The sequence below is a fragment of the Rhincodon typus genome, chromosome 2 (assembly GCF_021869965.1).
Source record: "Rhincodon typus isolate 14 chromosome 2, sRhiTyp1.1, whole genome shotgun sequence".
In the NCBI taxonomy this organism is placed as follows: domain Eukaryota; kingdom Metazoa; phylum Chordata; class Chondrichthyes; order Orectolobiformes; family Rhincodontidae; genus Rhincodon; species Rhincodon typus.
Window position 1 is genome coordinate 149,234,908 of NC_063333.1, and position 23,188 is coordinate 149,258,095.

Below are 23,188 nucleotides of genomic sequence, written 5' to 3' on the forward strand. Positions count from 1 at the left end.
TGCTGCTTGGCCTGCTGTGTTCATCCAGCCCTGCACCTTGTTGTCTCGGATTCCTACTATCTCTAATTTCTGTTTGTGTAGTTTACAATCCCTAAAGCAGATGATAAGCCAGGCAGAGTCACAGCATTACACAGAGAACATAGAGTCCTTAATGGCAAACTCTTTTAAGGACCACACAAACAACCCTTTCCTCTCCACAAAATGTTAGCTACTTACAATAACAAGTGAGTCTGTGAGTCTCTACAGCATTTAGGTAATTTGCTCACATGCCCAGTTCTTATAGAGTTATAGAGTCAGAGAACTGTACAGCATGGAAACAGACCTTTTGGTCCAACTCGTCCATGCCAACCAGATATCCTGAACTAACCTAGTCTCATTTGCCAGTATTTGGCCCTTATCCCTATAAATCTTTCCTGTTCATATATCCATCCAGATGCCTTTTAATTGTACCAGCCTCCACCAGTTCTTCTGGCAGTTCATTTTATACATGCAGCACCCTCTGTGTGAAAAAGTTACCCCTTAAGTCCCTTTTAAATCTTTCCCCTCTCACCGTAAGCCTATGCTCAGCATTTTGTCTGGAGGTGTTCTGGATTGCCCATAGTATCAGTGAGGTTCAGTATCATTCCTGTCTGTGTTCAGGATCTTGTGCGCAATGCAACAGGATGGGGGATTCGTAGGCAAACTGTGACAGATCCGTATTTCTTGGTTCCATCTCACGCTTGCACTGTCACAAATATAGATCTCGTAGGATCTCGGCTCTGAGCACATGCATGTCACCTCAGCTGGTTGCCATGTATTTTTTGTGGATTCCTGAACGTGAATCCATTATCCCACTTTTAATTTTGGCGGTTCTGCACCTGCATTTCCATCATGCACATTAGCCACCTTCTTTAGCAGTTCTACAAGCTGCTCTCGGGCTTTAAACAATGGATTTTGAATACAAGTCAGTAAACTGTCCAGTCTGCCAAACATCAACATTTCCAGTGATGGAACAATTGCAGTCAGAGCTACTGCTCTCAACTGCTACATTACAATCTATAGATCCTGCTTGTTCTGGCCATAGTTGAGGATTAGATTTTGAACTGGGTGAACCATGCATTTAGCTGGACCATTGGATCTGGGATAATGTCGTGAAGACGTAGTATTATCAATACTCCTGATTGGTAACCACACTTGGCCTGAAACCTCAGGAAGAAGTTTGCACCTGCAAATCTCAGGCTTATCTTTTCTAAAGTGGGAATTTTGTAAGTCCACCTTTTCAAAGCTGTATTTGGGAATCGTTTCAGGACACACTGTCTTCTTCATTATGACTTGTAGTACTACAACAGTGTGCCTGTTCCAGTTCCTTTGAAAGATTCTTTGTCCCACCTGCCTAACTCCATCCTCGACTTTAAAGTGGATGCTGCAGTTGTTTCATTCCATCCTCTTTCAAGTACAGTGTTGGAACTCCCTTCAAACTGATAATTTTACAAAAAAAACAAAACTATGGATATTTCAATTCAAGAACTGAAGAGATAGCTGAGGTTTTTGAACTTGACTTGTTGTCTGATGTCTAACTGATTCCGTGGATTGTGACCCAGTGTAAGGTCAAAGTGTATGGGTGACCTGCAGTTGCTAGTCCAGCAGTAATCTCCGATCCGGAATACTGCAACATCCAGTTGGATTGGCCTTACTCGTTCTCTGGCATGTTGATTCTGTACATGGAATTAGTGAACTGCTCTGTGCTGAAAGTTTTACATCACAAGGTTTTGTCTCAATAACATGAATTTTCATCAAAAGATACAGAAGTTTAATCTGTTTCCAGATACTTAAGATATCGTAGAGATTTGACTTGCCTGCAGTTTTCTGCCAGGAAAAGGATATGTTCTGGGAAGGTTAGTTTGGAACACAAAACAGGGGATCCCTGCTCAATGCCCACATTCTGGACGAGCAATCACAATGTGTCAAACGCAAGAGGGTCAGAACCAGTGCCATTCCTTCTCCCTTATCCCAACTCTGGTCCTTTATGTTGGATTTTGCATCCTGTGATCACATTAAATTGAGGAATGATTATGAGGAGCAGCTTGTCTCCGTGGAATTTGCATCTTATTTGGATCTGGGCTCCATTATCTTTGTCTTGTAGCTTTTCATCGACTGGGACTGACATCTTCTTCTGATCTCTTTTAATTGTATTTGAGGAAATATTTTATAGTTGGAACAGCACGTGAAAGGAATGATTGAGTCACTTTGCAGTTCAAAATGTGAGCAGATTCACAGCTTAGTCAGCAGATATAAATTATTAATAATCACCATCTGGCTGTGATCTTTCCATATTTGCAGCTTATTCCATGTGTTAGCTGTGCTTTGATTCAGAAGTGAGTGAATGGTTCTCTTCTTCTGGAAGAACGTTAATCATTGAATTGACTTCCTGATCTCACCTTGTATCAACTGATAATGAAAGAATCAAAGATAACACTCAGGACAGAATTTCTTTTTATTTTAGTTTTCTTCTTGTTGCACTGTGGTTTACAAAGTACACAGGAGGTTTGATTCTCAGGCAAGGTGTCTCATGAAAGACACAAGCAGTCATTTTCAGTGTCACATGGGAAAGCTTTATATCTGTGTTACACTCAAGAAACATGCTCAATCATGTCAATTTAAACCCAAGTACTGTATTGCAGAACAATAAGAAAGTCTTCTTAATATCTTTACTTTGAAAGAGGTAATACCATTAATGTAAATCATTAGAAATAAGTTAAAACTTGTAGTTGTTTTAATCTTGCTTTACAAATTTTACTTATTCAGTTTGATTTATGAGAGGTGAATGTGATATTTCTAGTATCTTCATTGAGGGCATGTAGGTGAGAAATAACACTGTTACTCAAACACTAAATCTCCCTCTCCTCAGCTTCAATCATCAAAGAGGTGGTCGAGGTGCTGCAATCAGCTTCCAAACCCCATGCCAAGCAACCAACGCTATCTTACTGACATTGATAAATTAGAAACGTTTAGTAGTAACTGCTAGTTATTGAGCATTTGGGTTTGTGCCCACTTGGAATGGAAGTGAAAATATCCAAGTTTCTTTAACATTGGGCTGTTCAGGAAAATTACATCCAACTGGCCCAGTTCCATGCAATGCTTCATTCCTGATTCATAGCCAGTGGGAATTTCATCTTCTGGCCCAAGAGCATATTTTTGTTCTCTGTAAACAATACATGGAAAAGAAATCCACAATAATAATAAGTGATAATTAATAAATATATAAAACAATCAACTAACCTTTTATTCTATCATACTGCAGCAGAATGACCATCATCTAGTAATTTCAACAAATGGAGATGAATTTACATTTTAATGGTTACAATGGAATATTAATTAATACAGTGTTTTTTTTTTACCATGCCTCAATTCATTACTTTTCATTCACACCATCACATTGTCAGAGACACAAAGAGGCAATACCAAACTAAGCTTGAGACCCAGACTAAGCGCATGGACACCTATCACTTGTGGCAAGACTTACAGGATAAAAAGGGCTACAAAGCAAAGTTGAACAGAATCATGGTCAATACTACATCCCTACCCAACGTGCTCAATTCATTCTACACTCGCTTTGAACAGAAGGCCAGCGAAACAATGTCACATGTCCCAACAGCCTCAGGTGCCCCTGTATCCATGGTCACCGCAGACATTAGATCAGCCTTCTTGAGAGTGAACCCACAAAAAGTGACTGGCCTGGACAGAGTCTCCAGCCGTGCACTCAGATCCTGTGCAGTCCAGCTGGCAGGATTATTCATAGACATCGTTAACCCCTCCTCACTACGATCTGAAGTCCCCACCTTCTTTGAAGTCACAAGCAGTAGTTCTGTTAAGATTCCCTTATTAGACCACTCAAAGTAGGGATATATATGAACATCACATCTTTACCTGAGCTTTAAAACATTAATCTGAGTCCTCATTTCAGGAGCAGACCAGACGCAGTAATCAGACTTACTGCCGAAGTGCTTCAGAGGTAGATAGATTTTTGATAAGAGGATAAAAGGTTATCTGGGTTATTTGGAGAATTTGGATCAACCACAATCTTATTGAATGGTGGTGCAAGCTTGAGAGATTGCGTGGTTTATTCCTGCTCCACATGTGCATTTTTAAATTGCTCAGTCACCAATGGAAAGGCTTTTTGTAAGCTGATGGCTGGAGATAATAAGGCAGTACATTTAGTGATAGAGCTCTACAAATGTTAATGCACTATGAATGCTAATCTCAATTTTTTAAAATCCTATTGAATGCTGGAACTAGCTTGAGGGGCTGAACAGCTTCCTGCTGTTCTTATTCTTATGGCCTTATTTAGTCAGTGAGAGGCACCTTGGCATTGTTTACATTGAGTTCAAATGAAAATGTTCAGAGAAGTGCAGTGACTTCCCAAGTGTGGGCGACATTTAGAGTCGTGGGAAGGATCACTTACTGTGGGCTCCTGGAATGTTGTAATGGACTTCGTGAATCAGGAAAGACTTTCCCATCGTCCATCATGAAATTGTTCTTCATTGTTAGCTTTGTATCTCTCTCAGGTGGTGAGAGCTGATCTGTTGGGTTCTAATGGAATGGGGGTTTGGGAAAACAATGAGGATTATGGACCTTTTGTTTTCCAGGCTGCTTTGAAGGTGTGAGGGGGTAAATTTTAGAAATGGGACCCTCTAGTTAACTCTTCTAGTCACCCTGTACTTTTCTGGGAGGTGGAATTGCGGAAATAATGGCAACACAGATGACAGCAGTGAGGGTTGTGGTTCTGAGTTTACCGACACAGGGCCTACCGATTTCAGATCAGGACTGCTAACTGAATGTAGTGTCTGTTTATTTGAATCATAAAAATCACAGAAACTCTGCAGCATAGAAGCAGGCCATTCAGCCCACACCCACCGGACTGTCACCCAATGCTACAATTGAACCCAGGTCCTTGGTTGTTGTGAGCCAGCAGTACTAGCCACTGAGCTACCACGCCACCCCAAAGGTCTGTTTGAAGATCTGTTACAGGCGGGTTTGATCCAAAAACTCAGCAACTGTTTACTGCAGGAAAATACAGTGACTGTCCATCACACTCTGTGCTGTAAGTTCAACTGAGAAGTAGCTTCTATTCTACATCCTGGTTACTGGCTCATCAGCATGGTCTCTCTTAAAGTGATATCAGAGCAGTGAGCAGAAAGCTAAGCCAATCCGTGAGGTGCTGGACAGGTATTTCATGTACAGACTGTAATCTTTTCAGGGCCTCCCTCTGCATTTGCACCCTAAAGGAGGCAGCAGCTTCTGAGCTGCTCACACAGTTCAATCCTCCCTTGCAGAGGGCCACACTATTCTCAACACCTCCCTGTAGAAACAACTATGGAGGTGTCAAACTGGGTTTTGCTCTTGCTGCTTCCTAAATGACCAAGCTGGTTTTATAAATCTGCAAGGTTCTGGGTGCATTGTGTCAATGGTACATTTCACCTTTACAAGTTCACTGTTATTTGAAGAAATATTTGTTGATGGCAGGACAAGAGAACGAAAATCTGAAATGTCAACTTTCTCATCCTTTAGGCTTTCAGATGTGAACGCCTGATGCAAGACATAGAGGTATAATCTGAAGATGGTTTCTGCTGGAAGAGATCACAAATTGACCAAGATTAACACTTTCAGACCTTTCTCTGCTTGAGGAGTTTCTCTGACGCCTTCTCCAGGATTGTGAGTCATTTACTTTTCCACCTTCTGTGTGACCTGTGTTTCTTCACCATTATCAATAAATTGAGAAGTATGACAATTGCCTATTGTTTAATTGAAAAGTGAGTCTTCATTGTGTGTTTCCTTGTTATGTTTGCACAGAGTGAAAAATGGCTGCCTGATATTTTAGTGAAGGAAATTACGTTAGAAAAAAAGGTCATTTTCTGAAGTGTTTAACCCACTGTTGTCAAGATCAGTGTGGTTCTGTGCTGAACCTTATTTAAGATTCATCCAAAAAAAAGCAGAACTGTGCCTATTAATGCCACAACTACAGCTTTCTACAGCCATCAGATTACTCCAACAGAGTGTGCAGGACATTCTGTAGTTGGGCACTTAATTACAATCACTCAATGACTTCCTGGTGAATGGTAATAATTTCTAATAGACTCCTGAGCCATAAATCAGAGCAGAAAACCAACATCGCCTGAGAATTCAGGAACCTTATCCTCAACCCAGGAGCTGTCTCATAGACAGGAATAATCCAGGGGTCTTTGGTAAAAGGACACATCTCAAATATAAAAATCAGTTATCTGTACAAGGTGCCGGACACCACATCAACTACAAATACAAATAAAACAGAAAGACATTAAAGCTTCTTTTAATTGGAAAACCCATGGGTCAATGCAAAGATGCAGAATTTGTAGATGATTATATTATGTTTTCTCAAAATTAATTTTAAGAAATTGGGTAAGCGTGTGTTGTTTGTTTAGATTGGAAGCTGGTTTTTATCCTGTTTTGGGCAATTTTCACCTCAACTCTCCAAAGGATCAAGTGAAATATTGATTTTTTTTTTCTCTAACCACTTAATCGGAACAATATAAACCCATCCTATTAGTCTGGAAATTGACAGGATCGGATGGGGAGCGCTTGTGCAGAAGGGCAGAATCTCACAGACCCCGTTTTGATGGGCTTGCAGAAGGAGGTCCAGGAAAATTCTGATGGTTGTCTAGAGACTTGGTTGAGAGAAGGACAACACTGGCAGCTTAAGTTTCTGGAATTTAGATGTTTCAGGTGAGTTAGAGAGGGATGTAAAAGAGCTGGGGAAGTTGCATTACTGATCAGGGAGAATATCACAGCTGTATTGAGGGAAGACAACCTGTAGGGCTCATCCAGAAAGGCCATATGGGTAGAGTTCAGGAATAGGAAGGGTGCATGCACTTTGATGAGATTGTACTGCAGGTCTCCCAACAGCCAGTTGGTGATTAAAGAATAGGTATGTAGAACATTATGGAAGGATGTGAAAACAACAGGGTTGTTGTGGGTGACTTTAACTTCCCTACGTTGACTGGAACCGCTTAGTGCTAGGGGCTAGGTGGGGGTGGGAGGGCGAGATTGTTGGTGTATCCAGGATGTTTTCTTGAAACAAGTTGTAAATAGTCCAACTCAGGAAAAAACCATACTAGAACTGGCATTGGGGAATGAGTTGGGGGAGCATTTCTGGAACAGTCACCATAATTCTGTAAGTTTTAAGTTAATTCTAGATAAGGATAAGAGTAGTCCTCATGTGAAAGTGCTAAATTGGGAGAAGGCCAAATATCATTAGACAGGAACGGGGCACAGCTATTTGAGGGTCCACATCTGACATGTGGGAATCTTTTAAAGGCCAGTTGATTAGAGTTCAGGAGCAGCATAAATGAAGGGTAAGAATGACAAGGTTCAGGGACCATTGATGAAAAGAGATATTGTGAGCTTAGTCAAAAAACGAAAAGGAGGCATAAGACAATGAAGACACATAAAACCCTGAACGAATACAATGACAGCAAGAAACTCACAAGGAATTAGGGGGGCTAAAATGGGGCAAGAATTGCCTTTGGTAAACAGGATTAAGCAATATCCCAAGGTATTTTATACGTGTATAAGGAGCAAAAGGGTAGCTAGGGAACGAGAAGGTCCATTCAAGGACAAAAGAGGGAAATTATGTGTGGAACTGGAGGAAGTAGGTGAAGTCCTTAACAAGTACTTTGCTTTGGTATTCACAAAGGAGGAGGACATGTTGGAAGGTGAGTTTTGGGAGGGGTATGTTGATATTTTGGGACATGTCAATATAAAAAATGGAGGAAAAAAACATTAAGGTTGTCAAGTCCCCAGGACCTGATGGGATCTATCCCAGAATGCTGATGGAGACAGGTGAGGAAATTGCTGAGGCCTTGTACAAAATCTTTGTACCTGCTTTAATCACAGGAGAGGTACCAGAGAACTGGAGCATAGTCAATTCATACTGTTCTTTGTTCTTTGTATCTACTTTAACTTTAGAACCTGCTCCTAACTTTCCCACAGTTGCCTGGGCAGAGGGCTAAGTCTGGAACTGATTGGCCAGTCACTCAGTGAGGTGGGAGCTCCTCCCCAGGTGGAGGGGCAGGGGGTAGGTGGTTCAATTAATTTTCCTCAGTTGATTGTCCAAGGTGCAGGGCAGCTATTTAGGGCTAATCTGTGATATTAGGGGCAGGTACAATGCAATGCCATTGGTTTTCAGCTAGAGGCTTAGGGTAAAGTTTCTCCTTCTCAGCAGGTTGTGTAAATTTCCATTGATGTATTTTAAGGCAATTGATGGAAATAAGCTGTCAGAACCTGAGGCATAAAAAGCATTCCTCCTGAAACAAGCTTAGTTTCGTCCTGCCGCTTTCTTGCTAATTTGTGTATTGTTAATGTTCTACTTCTTATCGTCTGACAAATAAGAACTAGGAGCTAGAGTCAGCTATTCAGCATCCTCTCTCTCTCTCTCTCACTCTCGAAATGCTTTGCCTTAATATCTCATTGAATGTCTGCAGCTTTTTTTCCTGAGTGTGTTGCATCCCATTCAAACAGTGAAGTGTCCAATTTTGGATAGGCTCATGCCCCCACTTCATTTTCCTAATTCTTTTAAATGTTTGCCAATTTCATCTTTTCTTAACCTCCCCTGATGTAGACTGATATGATGTATCTTTTCAGCTTATTTTGGCTTTTTTGATGATATGTATAAATATTAAAAACAGGAGAAAAATACCAACCACAACATTCTTATAACAAAGTGCTTTGTGTGGAAAACTTGCACTGGGCATTTGGGAACAATCAGGTGTGCAGCATAATATGTCAGGGACATCATGTGTCAGCTGCAATCCAGGCCAACATGAGCCTTCCGGTGTTTGAAATGATCTTCAAAGGGTTTATCAAGCTTCTGAAGTTCAGTACTGATGTCAAATTCTGCTTGCTTTCAAAGTAAACTTTGCTTAAGGAACCGCATGTTCAGACACTTGTTGTTACCTCCATGATCGGAGAGTTCCTGCTGGAGGCTGAAAAATCCCTTATCTGATGTCGTTCTAATACCACATGTTATAAAAATGAATGAAAGAGGAAGAAACGAGGAGGAAATTGTGCCAACATTTAACACAATCCCTTCCAAAGAAGTACTAATTGTCAAAGTTTAGAATTGAAAAGCATGCTGGAGCATAATATCAGCAAAACCAAAGGCAACTTCCCTGGCTCCAGTTCACAGCTACATACATGCACCTGGCCTTGAATATACCAAATGGCCAGATAACCCTTCAGGCTAAGTAATGAGTTAAAATCTTTAAAATCTCAAGTTCAGCTTACACCTCTATCTCTTCCAAATTCTTGTTTCTTTTCATACAGTGTTGTAACAAATCACCAGCCTCACAACTGATTCTCAATGTACATTGCCTCACCTTTTTAACATTCTGTGTTTGCACCTCCTGCTCCTTGCCAACTCTCACACTCCCTACATGTCACAGTGATCTGACTTCAGGATTCTCATTATCTATCCTTTGTCTTATCACAGCGTGGCTTTATAATCTGCAGCCCTGTCTGCAGCCACCACTTCAAAAAAATTCTATTAGCATTTGGTAAATCCATCTTAATTGATTATGGATTGAATGTTGGTTAAGCACCATCTTTCCTCCTGTTTTCAGCAGTACCACAGTCAGAGCTGGACATGAACACACCTCAAATTAGAGCAAGCACAAGATTTTGCAGCCACCAGCAGATATGAGTGAGTTGCATTATCAAAATAAAAAAGGAGTATAGTTCTCAATGAAAGTAAGAGTTTGCAAACTGGGCTGCAGACTCACTTTAAGCAATCTCACAAACCCAGAGCCACTATCAGTGAGTGATTGTAAGAACTAAGATCTGAACAAGACTTTAAAGGTCCCTCACACCTTTTCCACTATTCTGAGAAGATTACCATGATCTTACTATGAACTCCGACTAAGTGACAAGCAATACTTGTACCACAGAAGCACCAAGCAATGACTATAGCCAACAAAAGAAAATCTAGCCATTTCTCCTTGATATCCAGTGGCATTACCATCACTAAAACCCCACCATAAATATCCTGATGGTTATTATTGACCAGAAACTCAGCTAGACTCATAAAAATACTGTGGCTACATGAGCAGGTCAGAGGCTAGAAATACTGCAGAGAGTAGCTCACCTCCTGACTCCCCAAAGCCTGTCCACCATCTACGAGGCACAAGTCAGGAGTGTGATGGAATACTCCCCACTTGCCTGGTGGGTGCAGCTCTAACAACACTCAAGAGATTTGACACCAGCCAGACCAAAGCAGCCAGCTTGATTGGTGCCACATCCGCAAGCATCTGCTCCCTCCACCACTGACACTCAGTAGCAGCAGGGGGAACCATCTACAGTGTGCACTGCAGAAATTCACCAAGACTCGTTAGGCAACACCTTCCAAACCCACAACTGCTACTGTCAAATACAGTAGATACATTGGAACACCACCCACTGCAAGTTCCCCTCTAAGTCACCCACCGTCCTGACTTGGAAATATATCACCATTCCTTCACTGAAACTGGGGAAAAATCCTGGAACTCCCTCCCTATCAGTTTTGTAGGTATATCTACAGCACATAGACTGCAACAGTTCAAGAAGGCAGCTCACCATCACCTTCTCTGATGGTAATTTGAGATGGGCAATAAATGCTGATCCAGCCAGTGACACCCACATCCCAGGAACAAGTAATTGAAAGCTCCACTTTAGCAGATTATCCTCATAACCCAATCTGTGCTTTGTAGTCTGTCCAGCTGTTCCAACACTGGAATGGTATTCCATTTGAAGGGGGACCAGGGTTTGTCACCTCATCCACAACCCATTCAGAACTTGTTCTCAATCTATCAGTGCAAATACAACTAGTCTGTTGTCCAGATGAGAAGTTAAATGTTAGATTTAAATATTCTGTTAAACAAATTGAGGTGAATAATAAAAGCAGAAGATTTATCCCCATTAAATGGCTACTCCAACTGCAGTAGATAAGAGGAGCAATTAACAGAAAACAGGAGGAAAGATGGCGCTTAACCAACATTCAATCCATAATCAATTAAGATGGATTTACCAAATGCTAATAGATTTTTTTTTGTAATGCAGTTTATCGGCTTTCCTTTTACTATTGCTTTGTAATTCTTCCACCTCTATATTTTGCTTTAATTATGGTTCACTGCAAGAGCAATACTTTTATCACTTACAATAGAAAAGTGGGTATTTAAGGTTTTTATTTAACAAGCATTCAGTGATAAGCATGTGATATTGTACAATAGATGTAATAGATTTCAATTTCTGCCCGGTCTCCTGCTCAACAAAATGTTACACAGAATCTCTGGGAGGGATCCCACAGGGGCTATCGCAGGCAGTCTGGAGAATCCCTGCTGAAATTAATGCCCAGAAGGAAGGTATCCATTTTAGGCTGTAGCAGAATGTGAAGGGTATGTACCAGGCCTCCCCATTATAGAGTTCTATCGCTGTTATTGGAAACAAAACACGTGATCTGTGTGGCAATGTGCGCTTGTCCTAATATCATGAGCTGGATTTCTCCTCCAATCTCTTTTTCTCTTCTCTTTTCTTGTGAATTAGTAATTATCATACCAGCTATCAAAATCAAACTTCGAGCAGTCATGCTTTTAGAAAACACGTCAGACTCCTCAAAGCTTTACATGTCATACGTTGAAAACCAATTTGAATACTTCAAGATGTTCTACACTTAAATATAAATTAAGAAGTTCTAAAAATAGTCATTTGTATTAATGGGGTGAGATTCTATGAAGCATCTTTCTCTCGTTTTCTGTTTCCAGAATCAGTTATAGAATTTTTAACATCAAGTTTTAACATCTAGGGAAATTTCCTAGGCCCAACTATCTTCATCTGCTTCATCAGTGACCTTCCTTCCATCATAAGGTCAGAAGTGGAGATGTTCACTAATGATTACACAATGTTCTCAGATACTGAAGTGACAAGATCTGGACAATATTCAGCTTTGGGCTGACAAATAGAAAGTAACATTTTCACCACGTAAATGCCAGACATTAACCATCTCCACCAAGAGAATTTAACTATGCCCCCTTGACATTCAATGGGATAGTCCCCATTTGCCTGGATGGGTGCAGCTCCAGCAACACTGAAGACACTTGCCACCAACCAGGAAAAGCAGCCCACTTGAGTGGTACCACATCCATAAATATCCACTGACGCCCAGTAGCAACAGTCTGCACTATCTACAAGATGCACTACAGAAATTCACCAAAGATTCTTAGACAGCACCTTCCAAATCCACTTCCATCTAGAAAGACTAGAACAGCAGATACATGGGAACATCAGTCCCTTGCAAGTTCTGCTCCAAGCCACTCATCATCCTGACTTGGAAATATATTGCAATTTCCTCAGTGTCACTGGGTCAAGATCATAGAATTTCATTCCGAACAGAATTTCGGGTCTACCTGCAGCACATGGACTGCAGCGGTCTAAGTAGACAGTTCATCACCACCTTCTCAAGGGGAAATAGGGACAGGCAATAAATGTTGGCTCATCACGTGAGTGAATTACAAAATGTATATGGATGAATTCTCCACTACACTGGAGATGATCGACAGTCTCACCTTTAGAATTGGGAAGAGGTGAATTAGTGGCTTTGCATTCTCTTCTGTAAGGATTGAATTATCCCATTATGTATCCAATGGTTCAGAACCTTGAAGTGCTGGGTTATTGGGACTTTAAGTATGACCTTCCTAGAGGCAGCCAATTAAGAAACCACTTCCAGGCCTCCATCTGTACAGAGTTGAGATCACCACTGAGAGGACCATTCAGCAAGGTGTGTGGAGAATGCTGCCAGCCACCTTCCAATGTGGGCACTGTCGAGGGCCTAGCAGCATGAATAGCAACAGGGCATGGACAAGGAGAGTGAGTGTAATTGCAACAGCAGCCACATTAGGAGTGAATGGGTTTCCATAGCATTGCTGCAGTAGCAGAGCTTGTGCTTGTTGCGGACGTGTGATCCTGATTTACTGGTAACCAATTTACAAAAGACTCAAAGTGTATTTTATGTCAGAAGTCCCATCATAAAGCCTTCGCCACAACATTGCTGGAATCCTCGCACAGCCTGAGGTGAACAGTAGTACTGAGAAAGATAAAGACATTCATTTGTATAAATTGTTCCATTCAAGTTATGCAAGTTCAAAGGCATGATGTGGAGGTGCTGGTGTTGGACGAGAGTGGACAAAGTCAAAAGTTACACATCACCAGGTTATAGTCCAACAGGTTTATTTGAAATCATAAGCTTTTGGAGCAATGCTCCTTCATCAAGTAAAGGAGCAGTGCTCCAGAAGTGTGATTTCAAATAAACCTGTTGGACTATGACCTGGTGTCATGTGACTTAATCTCAAAGCCAGCCACGTGAGATGAGAGCAGTGATAATGAAAACTGCATCTGGAGGTACGACAACTGTAGAAAGTTTACTTCCAATACCTGTACATCCACAGTACCCATGAGATTAAAGCCAGCCACAGCCAAGGCACCTGTCTACATCAAAGGTGGCAAAGACCATCCAGGTCTCTGTCTGGAAAGCGCAAAGGAGCTTGGAGAGCTGAGAGAACACCCATCTCCTGACAACACTTCTTCATTAACATTGAGGCTATTAGGAGGTAAACATGGAGTAACAGAAAACTCAGAATTCCATTGTTACTCTGTGGGTCACATTGCAGATTTTCATTTCTCTGAGTTGTTGATGTACAAAGACTAAGTTGCTGACATCTTCTGAAGGAAGACTTTGAAAACCTGTGTGGATGTAGGTTGACAATGGTGAGGGTAAAGAAGTAGAGGAGGTTTCACAGTGATTGATGGTGCTGACTTTGACCTGCTGTAATGGTTAGCCTGAACTTTAATTTGTTTCACTTCCCTCAAGGAGTACATTTTGATCCCTGTAAAAGCCTTTAGCATTTTAAGTTTCAAGCACCCAGCAATCAATGAATGAAGTTATGCCACTTGATTCCCAAATTATAAAAAAATCAAAAATCAAGTGAAAAAGCATTGGTTTTGGTGAATGCTTATACCTTACATTGAGAGCATGATAAATCACAATCTCATATACTTTAGACTAAAATTCTCAATGGAACCTCCCCCTTTCACTTACAATTTCCCCGAACAAAGTCTTTGCTTACATGTCATGCTCTTGAAGTTTCCTTCACTTCCTGAGTCCAAACTAAAGTGCTGTAGTGCTCAGCAATTCATTTCAGTCCTTCTCAGTATTCCAGCTGATCCCTGGAGTATGAAACTTCATGGCAATCCTCCGATTAACTTCTGGACAATGACCCTCCAACATTTATTCAAAACTTCATGACTACAGACTTTTCAGCTCAAATGTGCAGAAAAAGGATGTCAGGAGTACATCTGATTTCTGACGGCTCGTTTGTTTCTAGACTACAACTGATTTTTGGTTCCTATCACACTCTTTCTTTCCCTGCCAATTTGCCTTAGGATTTATACCTGCAAGCTTTGTACTTTTAGCTTCAACTACAAAGACAAATCTCAGTTCCCAGAAGTTTACCCAAGGTTGCACCCTGAATTATGCTTCTCTATGGCAGTAGAATTTAGTTGAGAGACTATCTTTAAGTTTTTATGCCTACTCCAGCTTCATTCTCCTCATTTCTGGTCTTTTCTGGTTTATCTTTCATCTGTGTATGGACTGAGACTGTTTTTGAAGAAATAAACTCATGTCAGACTTCAGGTATCAAAAGATAATTATCTGCCACTATGAAAACACTACACTAATGTTTTCTCAGTCTCAGGAGTCTAGTCTCTAAACAGACAATTCCAAATGTGAACTCTTATTGCAGCCAAACAAATGTGGCATTTTAATTACAGGGTTTCTCAGCCAATTGTTTAAGAAGGATCGTTCTTCACTATAGTCGTATCATTATCAGGTGTAATTAAAAAACACTGAAACGTTCTCAAGTCCCTTTGCTTAATTAGAATAGCCAGGAATGAAGAATAAAAAAAATCATAACTTTAATTCTGTGGCTTAGAAATAAAACCAAAGCTTAATCAAATGAGTTACTCCTCATTCAATAAGGTCCTGTAAACATTGCCTACTTTGTCACTGTAAGTAGAAAGTGTTCATGCCTGAACTCCCAGATGTAGGAAAAGTATTCTCAGAGAGGTTTCTCACTGCATGATGGTGAAGCTGAAACTTGTTTTGCTTTCCTTGCCTGCTACTCATTTGGACTGATCTTGGAAGGGACCCACTGACCGTGCAGCTCCACGCAAGCACATAGGTAGTCAGCACTTAGCCATGTGCACATTCTCAGAATATCATGCACAATGGCTGAAACGCTCTGAAAAGCATGTTTGCAAATTGAAAGCACGGTTTTCACAGAGAAATGCTGATTTCCTCAATGTGTAAAGAATCAGACTGTGATTGGGCTTAATCAAGAAACTGAGAAAAATATTTGTTGACCGCTCCAGTCTCTTAGTTATGTTTCTAAAGGAGGTATCCTTAAGAAATATTTGGGTTAAATATCTCAATTTTAAAAATACATTTATTGTTTATGGATTTATATCTGTCAACAAATGCTTTGCAGCTGCCTGGAATACCTTGCGTCATTGGAGCTTTTAAAAGCAGCCATTGGACATGATTAGATTATTAGTCCCCGTGGTAAATAGATCTGTGGTACATGCATGAAGAGGCCAGCGATAGACTACATGCTGCTTCTCAATGACACCATTGCAAAAGACAACACTAAGGTTCCACGTGTACATGAATGGCATAGAGTTCTAGCTTGTCACCATTTTTCTCACCCTCTCACTCCCTTTATTATGTTATGCAGTGAATCCAACATTCCATGAGCAGATATTTTCTCACATTAAGGATGGGATAGATTAGCGTTATTGTTTCCAGTCCCACCACAAACTGGTTTTAGCCACTGACTCCATTCTGTTCCTGGAAACTGCTTGGAGGCTGAGCTTTCACAGTCTTTGTGTACTATTTGACCCAAAACTGAGCTTCCATTCACATTCCTGTGACAACACAAAGACCTAGTATTTTCATGTCTCTGCTGTTACCCACCTCTGCCTCTCCCAGCTGCATGTTTGAATGATGCCATGAGATTTCTTTGTCTGGCCACATGAAGTCTCATAACATCAGCTCAAACATGATCTTGCTGAATACCACATACCTCCAATCACCCATCAACCAACCCTTTCAGCTGATGAATCAGTGCTCCTCCATATTGAACACAATCTAGAGAAAGCACAGACAGCAACAATGACACAGAGGTACTCTCACTGTCATCTTCAATACCCATCACCAAGTGTGCTTCAGCAGCAGCAGGACTGATTGAGCAGGTTAGGTCATAAATGACATTGCTGCTAGGCTGGGTCTGCAGCAGGACATGAGGGACAAGCTTAAAGGCTTTGAGCCTTCATGTGCGAAGCATCCGCAATAAATTGGATAAATTAATCGCGCAGGTAGATGTAAATGGGTAGGATATAATTGGGATTACGGAGATATGGCTGCAGGGTGACCAGGGATGGGAACAGAATGTCCCAGGGTATTCAGTATTTAGGAAGGACAGGCAAAAAGGAAAAAGTGGTGGAGTGGCATTGCTGCTTAAAGAGGAAATTAACACAACAGTGAGAAAGGATATTAGCTCTGACAATGTGGAGTCTGTATGGGTAGAGTTGAGAAATACCAAGGGGCAAAAAACAAATATAGACCCCCAAACTACGGTGGTGATGTTGGGAATGACATTAAACAGGAAATTAGAGATGCATGTGATGAAGGAATATCAGTGATTATGGGTGATTTTAATCTGCACGTAGATTGGGCAAATCAATTAGCCACAATGCTGTAGAGGAGGAATTCCTGGACTGCATACAGCATGGTTTTCTTGACCAATATGTGGAGGAACCAAATGGAGAGCAGGTCATCTTAGACTGGGTACTGTGTCATGGGAAGGGAATCATTGCCAATCCAGCTGTGCGAGCCCTTGGGGATGAGTGACCATAACATGATAGAATTTCTTATCAAGAAGCAGAGTGAGGTAGTTGATTCGGAGACTAGGGTGCTGAATCTTAATAAAGCAAAGTATGAAGATATGAGGCATGAGTTAACCTTGATAGATTGGGGAGAGTTACTTAAAGGGATGACAGCAGATGGGGAATGGCAAACATTCAGGGAACACATGGGGGAACTGCAACAACTGTTTATTCCTGTCTGTCACAAAAGCAAAATGGGTAAAAGAGTCAATCCATGGCTTACAAAGGAAATTAGAAATGGTATCCAATCCAAGGAAGAAGCATACAGATTTGTCAAGAAAAATAAAATGTCTGAGGATTGGGAGCAGTTTAGAATTCAGCAAAGAAGGACCAAGGGATTGATTAAGACAGAGAAAATATGGTACAAAAGTAAGCTTGCAGGAACACAAAGACTGACACTTAAGAGTTTCTGTAGGTACGTGAAGAGAAAGAGACTGGTGAAGACAAATGTAGGTCCTCTACAGACAGAAATGGTGGAATGTATAATAGGGGACAAAGAAATGCTGAGCAACTGAACACATAATTTGGTTCTGTCTTCACAAAACAGGATACAAATCAAATACCAGAAATGTTGGAGAATGCAAGATTTAGTGAGGGGGAAGAATTGAGGGAGATCAATGTTAGCAGAGAAATGGTGCTGTGAAAGTTGATGGGATTGAAGGCAGATAAGTCCCCAGGATCTAATAATCTACATCCCAGAGTACTTAAGGAAGTGGCTGTAGAAATAGTGGATGCATTGGTGGTCATCTTGCAGGATTCTACAGACTCTGGAACAGTCCCTGCAGATTGGAGGATGGCTAATGTCACTCTAATATTCAGAAAGGGAGGTAGAGAGAAAACAGGGAATTGTAGACCAGTGAGCCTAATATCGGTACTGTGGAAGATTCTAAAATCCATTACCAAGGGCTTTAAAGCAGAGCATTTAGAAAGCAGTGGCAGGATCAGACAGAGTCAGCATGGATTTATGGATCATGCTTGAAAAATCTGTTGGAATTCTGTGAAGATGTAACTAGTAGAGTTGACAAGGGGGAGCCAGTCAATGTAGTATATTTAGACTTTCAGAAAGCGTTTGATAAAGTACCGCATCAGAGATTATTGTGCAAGATTAAAGCACATGGGATTGGGGGAAGTGTATTGAGACGGATAGGAAACTGGTTGGCAGAGAGGAAACAAACAGTAGGAATTAATGGGTCCTTTTCAAATTGACAGGCAGTAACTAGTGGGGTGCCACAGGGATCGGTGCCGGGACCCAGCTAGTCTCAATTTTTATTAATGATTTGGATGAGGGAACAAAAAAAATCTCAAAGTTTGCAGATGATGCCAAGTTAGGTGGGAGAGTGAACTGTGACGAGGATGCAGAGATCCTTCAGCATGATCTCAACAGGTTGGGTGAGTGGGCAAATCAAATGGCAGATGCAGTATAATGTGGATAAATGAGAGGTTATTCACTTTAAAAGCAAAAACAAGAAGGCAGATTGCAACGTGAATGGCTGTACATTGGGAGAGGGGAGTGTGCAGTGGGACCTGGGTGTCCTTGTGCACCAGTCGCTGAAAGTAAAAATGCAGGTGCAGCAGGCAGTAAAGAAGGTAAATGGTATGTTGGCCTTCATTGTGAAAGTTTTTGAGTACAGGAGCAGGGATGTGTTGCTGCAGTTATACAGGGCTTTGGTGAGACCACACCGAGAATATTGTGTGCAGTTTTGGTCTCCTTTTCTGAGGAAGCATGCTCTTGCTCTTGAGGGAGTGCAGCAAGGGTTTACCAGGCTGATTCCGGGGATGGCGGGTCTGACGCATGAGGAGAGATTGACTAGGTTAGGATTGTTTTTTCTGGGCTTCAGACGAATGAGAGGGGATCCCATAGAGGCTTATAAAATTCTAACAGGACTGGACAGGGAAGATGTTCCCGATGGTGGATGTGTCCAGAACCAGGGGTCACAGTCTAAGGATTCGGGGTAGACCATTTAGGATAGAGATGAGGAGACATTTCTTCACCCAAAGAGTGGTGAGCCTGTGGAATTCATTACCACAGGAAGTAGTTGATGCCAAAACATTGAATGTATTCAAGAGGCGACTAGATATAGCACTTGGGGCAAATGAGGTCAAAGGTTATGGTGAGAAAGCAGGATTAGGCTGTTGAGTTGCATGATCAGCCATGATCGTGATGAATAGCGGAGCAGTCTTGAAGGGCTGAATGGCCTCCTCCTGCTCCTATCTTCTATGTTTCTATGTAAGAAGGAAAAACATATTAAACCTCTGCCAGCTGCAGATGCATCTGTCCATGACAGTAGCGGTACGAGTGACCAGCTCAGGCTGTGCAGACACAAAACCCTGATTTTAAATTAAGAAGACCCTGGCTAGTTCAATGGGAGAGGTTTTTCAAAGATTTGGCGACTCAAGGCCGGGCATCCAAAAGACACTGTGGGCCATCAACATCAGCAGAATTGTACTCCAGCACAACCTGTAACCTCATGGCCCGGCATATCCCCCACTCAACCATTATCTTCAATCCAGGGGATCAACCCAGATTCAATAGAGAGTGCAGGAGGCCATGCCAGGAGCAGCACCAGGCATACCTGAAGATGAGGTGTCAACCTGGTGAAGCCACCAAACAGGACTACTTGCATATCAGAGAGCATTAGCTTCAAGTCATATACAAAGCTCACTGATCCTGCAACAAATGGATCAGATCTAATGTCTACAGTCCTGTCACATATAGTTTTAAATATTGATAGACAATTAAACAATTTGCTGGAGGATGAATCAATTCCAGGAAGGTCACTGAAGTAGGAGGCTCATCAAAGTGAAGCTGTTCCAGTTCAGTTAAAATACTGGCATTTCCCCAACAATATGGAAAATTGCCCAGCTAAGTCCTGTCCATAAAATGCAGGACAAATCCTAGCCAGCCAATTAATGCCCAATCAATCGAATCTCGACCATCAGTAAAGTGATGGAAGGTGTCAGTAACAGTGCTATCAAGCAGCACCTGCTCAGCAATAACCTGCTCAGTGATGCTCAGTTTGGGTTCTGCCAGGGCCACTCAGCTCCTGACCTCATTACAGCCTTGGTTCAAACATGGACAAAAGAGCTGAATTCCAGAGGGGAGGTGAGAGTGACTACACTTTACAGCAAAGCTGTATTTAACTGTTTGTGGGAGCAAGAAACTCTAAGAATGGGTATCAGGTGGAAAACACCCTGCTGATTAGAGACAAACCTGGCATAAAAGAAGATGGTTGTGGTTGGTGGAGGTCAATATTCTCAGCCCCAGGATACCTTTTGAAGGAGTTCCCCAGGCTATTGTCCTAGATCTAACCATCTTCAGCTGCTTCATTATTATGTTCACTATTAAATCCATTATTAAGGATGAGATTGCAGAGTACTTGGAAGTGCCTGGTAAAATAGGGCAGAGTCAGTAGGGCTTTGTCAAGGGGAGGTCATGCCTGACAATCTTTGAGGAGATAACAAGCAAATTAGGGAAAGGAGAACCAATGGACATGATCTATTTGGAGTTCCAGAAGGCCTTTGACAATGTTCTGCTAAATAAGCTAAAAGCCCATGGGGTGTTAGGGGCAAGGTACTGGCATGGATAGAGGATTAGCTGGCTGGCAGGAGGCAGAGGGTGGGGTTACAGGGGTCTTTTTCAGGATGGCTGCAGGAGACCAGTGAGTTGTGTAGGAGTCAGTGTTGATATCACAACTATTCACGTCATACATTAACGATCTGGATGAAAAAACTGAGGGCATTGTTGCTAAGTTTCCAGAAGATACAAAGGTGGTGGAGGGACAGGTAGTGTTAAGGAAGTCGAGATGCTGCTGAAGGATTTGGACAGCCTAGGAGATTTGGCAAATAGGTGGCAAATGGAATGTAATATACAAAACTGTGAGGTTATGCACTTTTGCAGAAGAATGGAGGCTTATAATATTTTCTAACTAGGGAAAGACTTCAGAAATTTCAAGCACAAAGGGACTTAGGAGCCCTTGCTCAGGATTCTCTTAAGGTTATCATGCAGGTTCAGTTGGTAGTTCAGAAGGCAATTGCAATGTTAACATTCATTCAAGAGGGTTAGAATACAAGATCAGGGATGTACTGCAGAGGCTGTATAAGGCTCACATCAGACCTCATTTGGAATATTCTGAGAGTTTTAGCTCTGTATCTAAGGAAGGATATGCTGGTGTGAGAGGAGATTCAGTGGAGGTTTACAAGAATGATCCTGGGGATGAAGGGCTTGTAATATGAGGAGCAGTTGAGGACTCTAGGTCTGTACTTGATGGAGTTTAGAAGGCTGAGGGGGGAATCGGATTGGAACTTACAGAAAACTGAGAGGCCTGGATACAGTGGAAGTGAAGAAGATATTTCCATGAGTAAGAGAGACTAGGACCCAAGGGCACAGCTTCAGTCGAAAGGGACATCCCTTTAGAACTGAGATGAGGATGAACTACTTTCATTTGTTTTGTTGGGGGGGTGGTGGGTAAATGTGTGGAACTCATTGTCACAGAAGGCTGTGGAGGCCAAGTCATTGAGTGTCCTTAAGACAGAGTTAGATAGGTTCTTGATTGGTAAAGGGATCAAGGAGTACGGGGAGAAGCGTGGTTGAGGAAAATATCAGATATGATCGAATGGCAGAGAAGACTTGATGGGCTGAATGGCCTAATTCTGCTATTATATCTTATGGTCTATGGGCTATTATGCTCATTAATGACCTTGCCTCCATCATAAGATCAGAGGTAGGGATGTTGCTGATGATTGCACAATGTTCGGCACCATTCACAACTCCTCATATACTGATACAATCCACATAGAAATGCAGCAAGAACTGAACAATATCCAGGCTTGGGCTGAAAGAGAAGTAACATTTTTGCCATCCAAATGCCAGGCAATAACCATCTCCAACAAGAAAGAATTTAACGATTGCCCTTTGGCATTCGATGGCATCATCATCCCTGAACGCTAAGATCAACATCCTAGAGATTACCGTTAACTAGAAACTGAACTGGTCTAGAGGTATCAGTACTAGCAGCTAAGAATCAATTTGCATTTTATTTGCCACAAATTTGATTGAATTACACGTTAATCATTTGAGAGCAGTTGGGGAATCTGGAACCTGAATGAACAAAGGCACAACTTATCTTGTTAATGAATGAGAAATAAGTAAAGGACAGTTTTTCTTTTATTTATTCACAGGGTGTAGGTGTCCCTGGCTGAGCCAGCATTTATTGCCCAGAGAGCAGTTAAGATCCAACCGCATTGCTGTGGGTCTGGAGTCACAGACAGACCAAGCCAGATAAGGATGGCAGATTTCCATTAGCGAACCAGAGGAGTTTTTACTCCCACAGTTTTATAGTCATCATTGCACTCTTTCATCCTGGTTTTAGATGAATTCAAATTCCACCATTCACCATAGTAGGATTTGAACATGAGCCCCCAGTCATTACCTGGGCCTCTGGTTTAATACTCTAGTAATAGCACTACAAAGCCATCACCTCCCCTTGGCTCAGCGAGCTAAGTGGGGTGTATTCCATCACACTGTCAGGGAACCTGTACCTTGTAGATGTGGGAACAGGCTTTGCGGGCCAGGCAGTGTGTTAATTGCTGTACAATCTCACTCCAATGTTTCTTTTCCTCCCTAGCTCTTTTTATATTTAACGTGACCCACTCTAATTTACTTTGCTCAATCTGTCCTTTGTTTAGTTCTCATTCGTTAACGAGATACACCGCAACTTTGTTCATTCAGCTTCCCGATCCCCCATTGCTCTCAACAGATCAGCTTGTATTTCCACTAAGCTTGTGGCAAAAACTAATGCAAGCCTAAAAGTGCATGGCCAGGTTCATGTAATATGGGATGATGCAAGGTTGATCTCTGACAAAATCAGGACCCTGGTCTCAAGTCTGGACCCTGTGAAACATCCTGGGATGCCCATTGTGATAAAGACTTTATCCACAAACAATTTGGAGTTGTTTCTGTTAAAGTTTACTAAGTCGATCCAGTGTAAACGAACAACTGACAACTAGAAAAACAATTGGGAATAATAATAGAATAAATTGGATTTGATGCTGCAGAATGGGCATTTTGTCTTTATTGACTGCCAACATGTGCTGAATAAAGCATTGATTGCTGTACTGTGGTGGATTTAATAGCCATATTTTATTAAGTGTA

General features: G+C 41.6%; 1 protein-coding gene across 3 annotated transcripts in view; it reads left to right on the plus strand.

Moving 5' to 3' along the window:
• LOC109927670 (cadherin-18-like) overlaps positions 1-23,188 on the plus strand; it is a 578,296-nt gene that overhangs the window by 199,848 nt on the left and 355,260 nt on the right. For all 3 annotated transcript variants that reach the window (XM_048616417.1, XM_048616438.1, XM_048616423.1), the window contains one exon: positions 5,548-5,691. The gene's annotated coding sequence lies outside the window, so the exon portion shown is untranslated. The remainder of the gene's footprint in view (positions 1-5,547; positions 5,692-23,188) is intronic.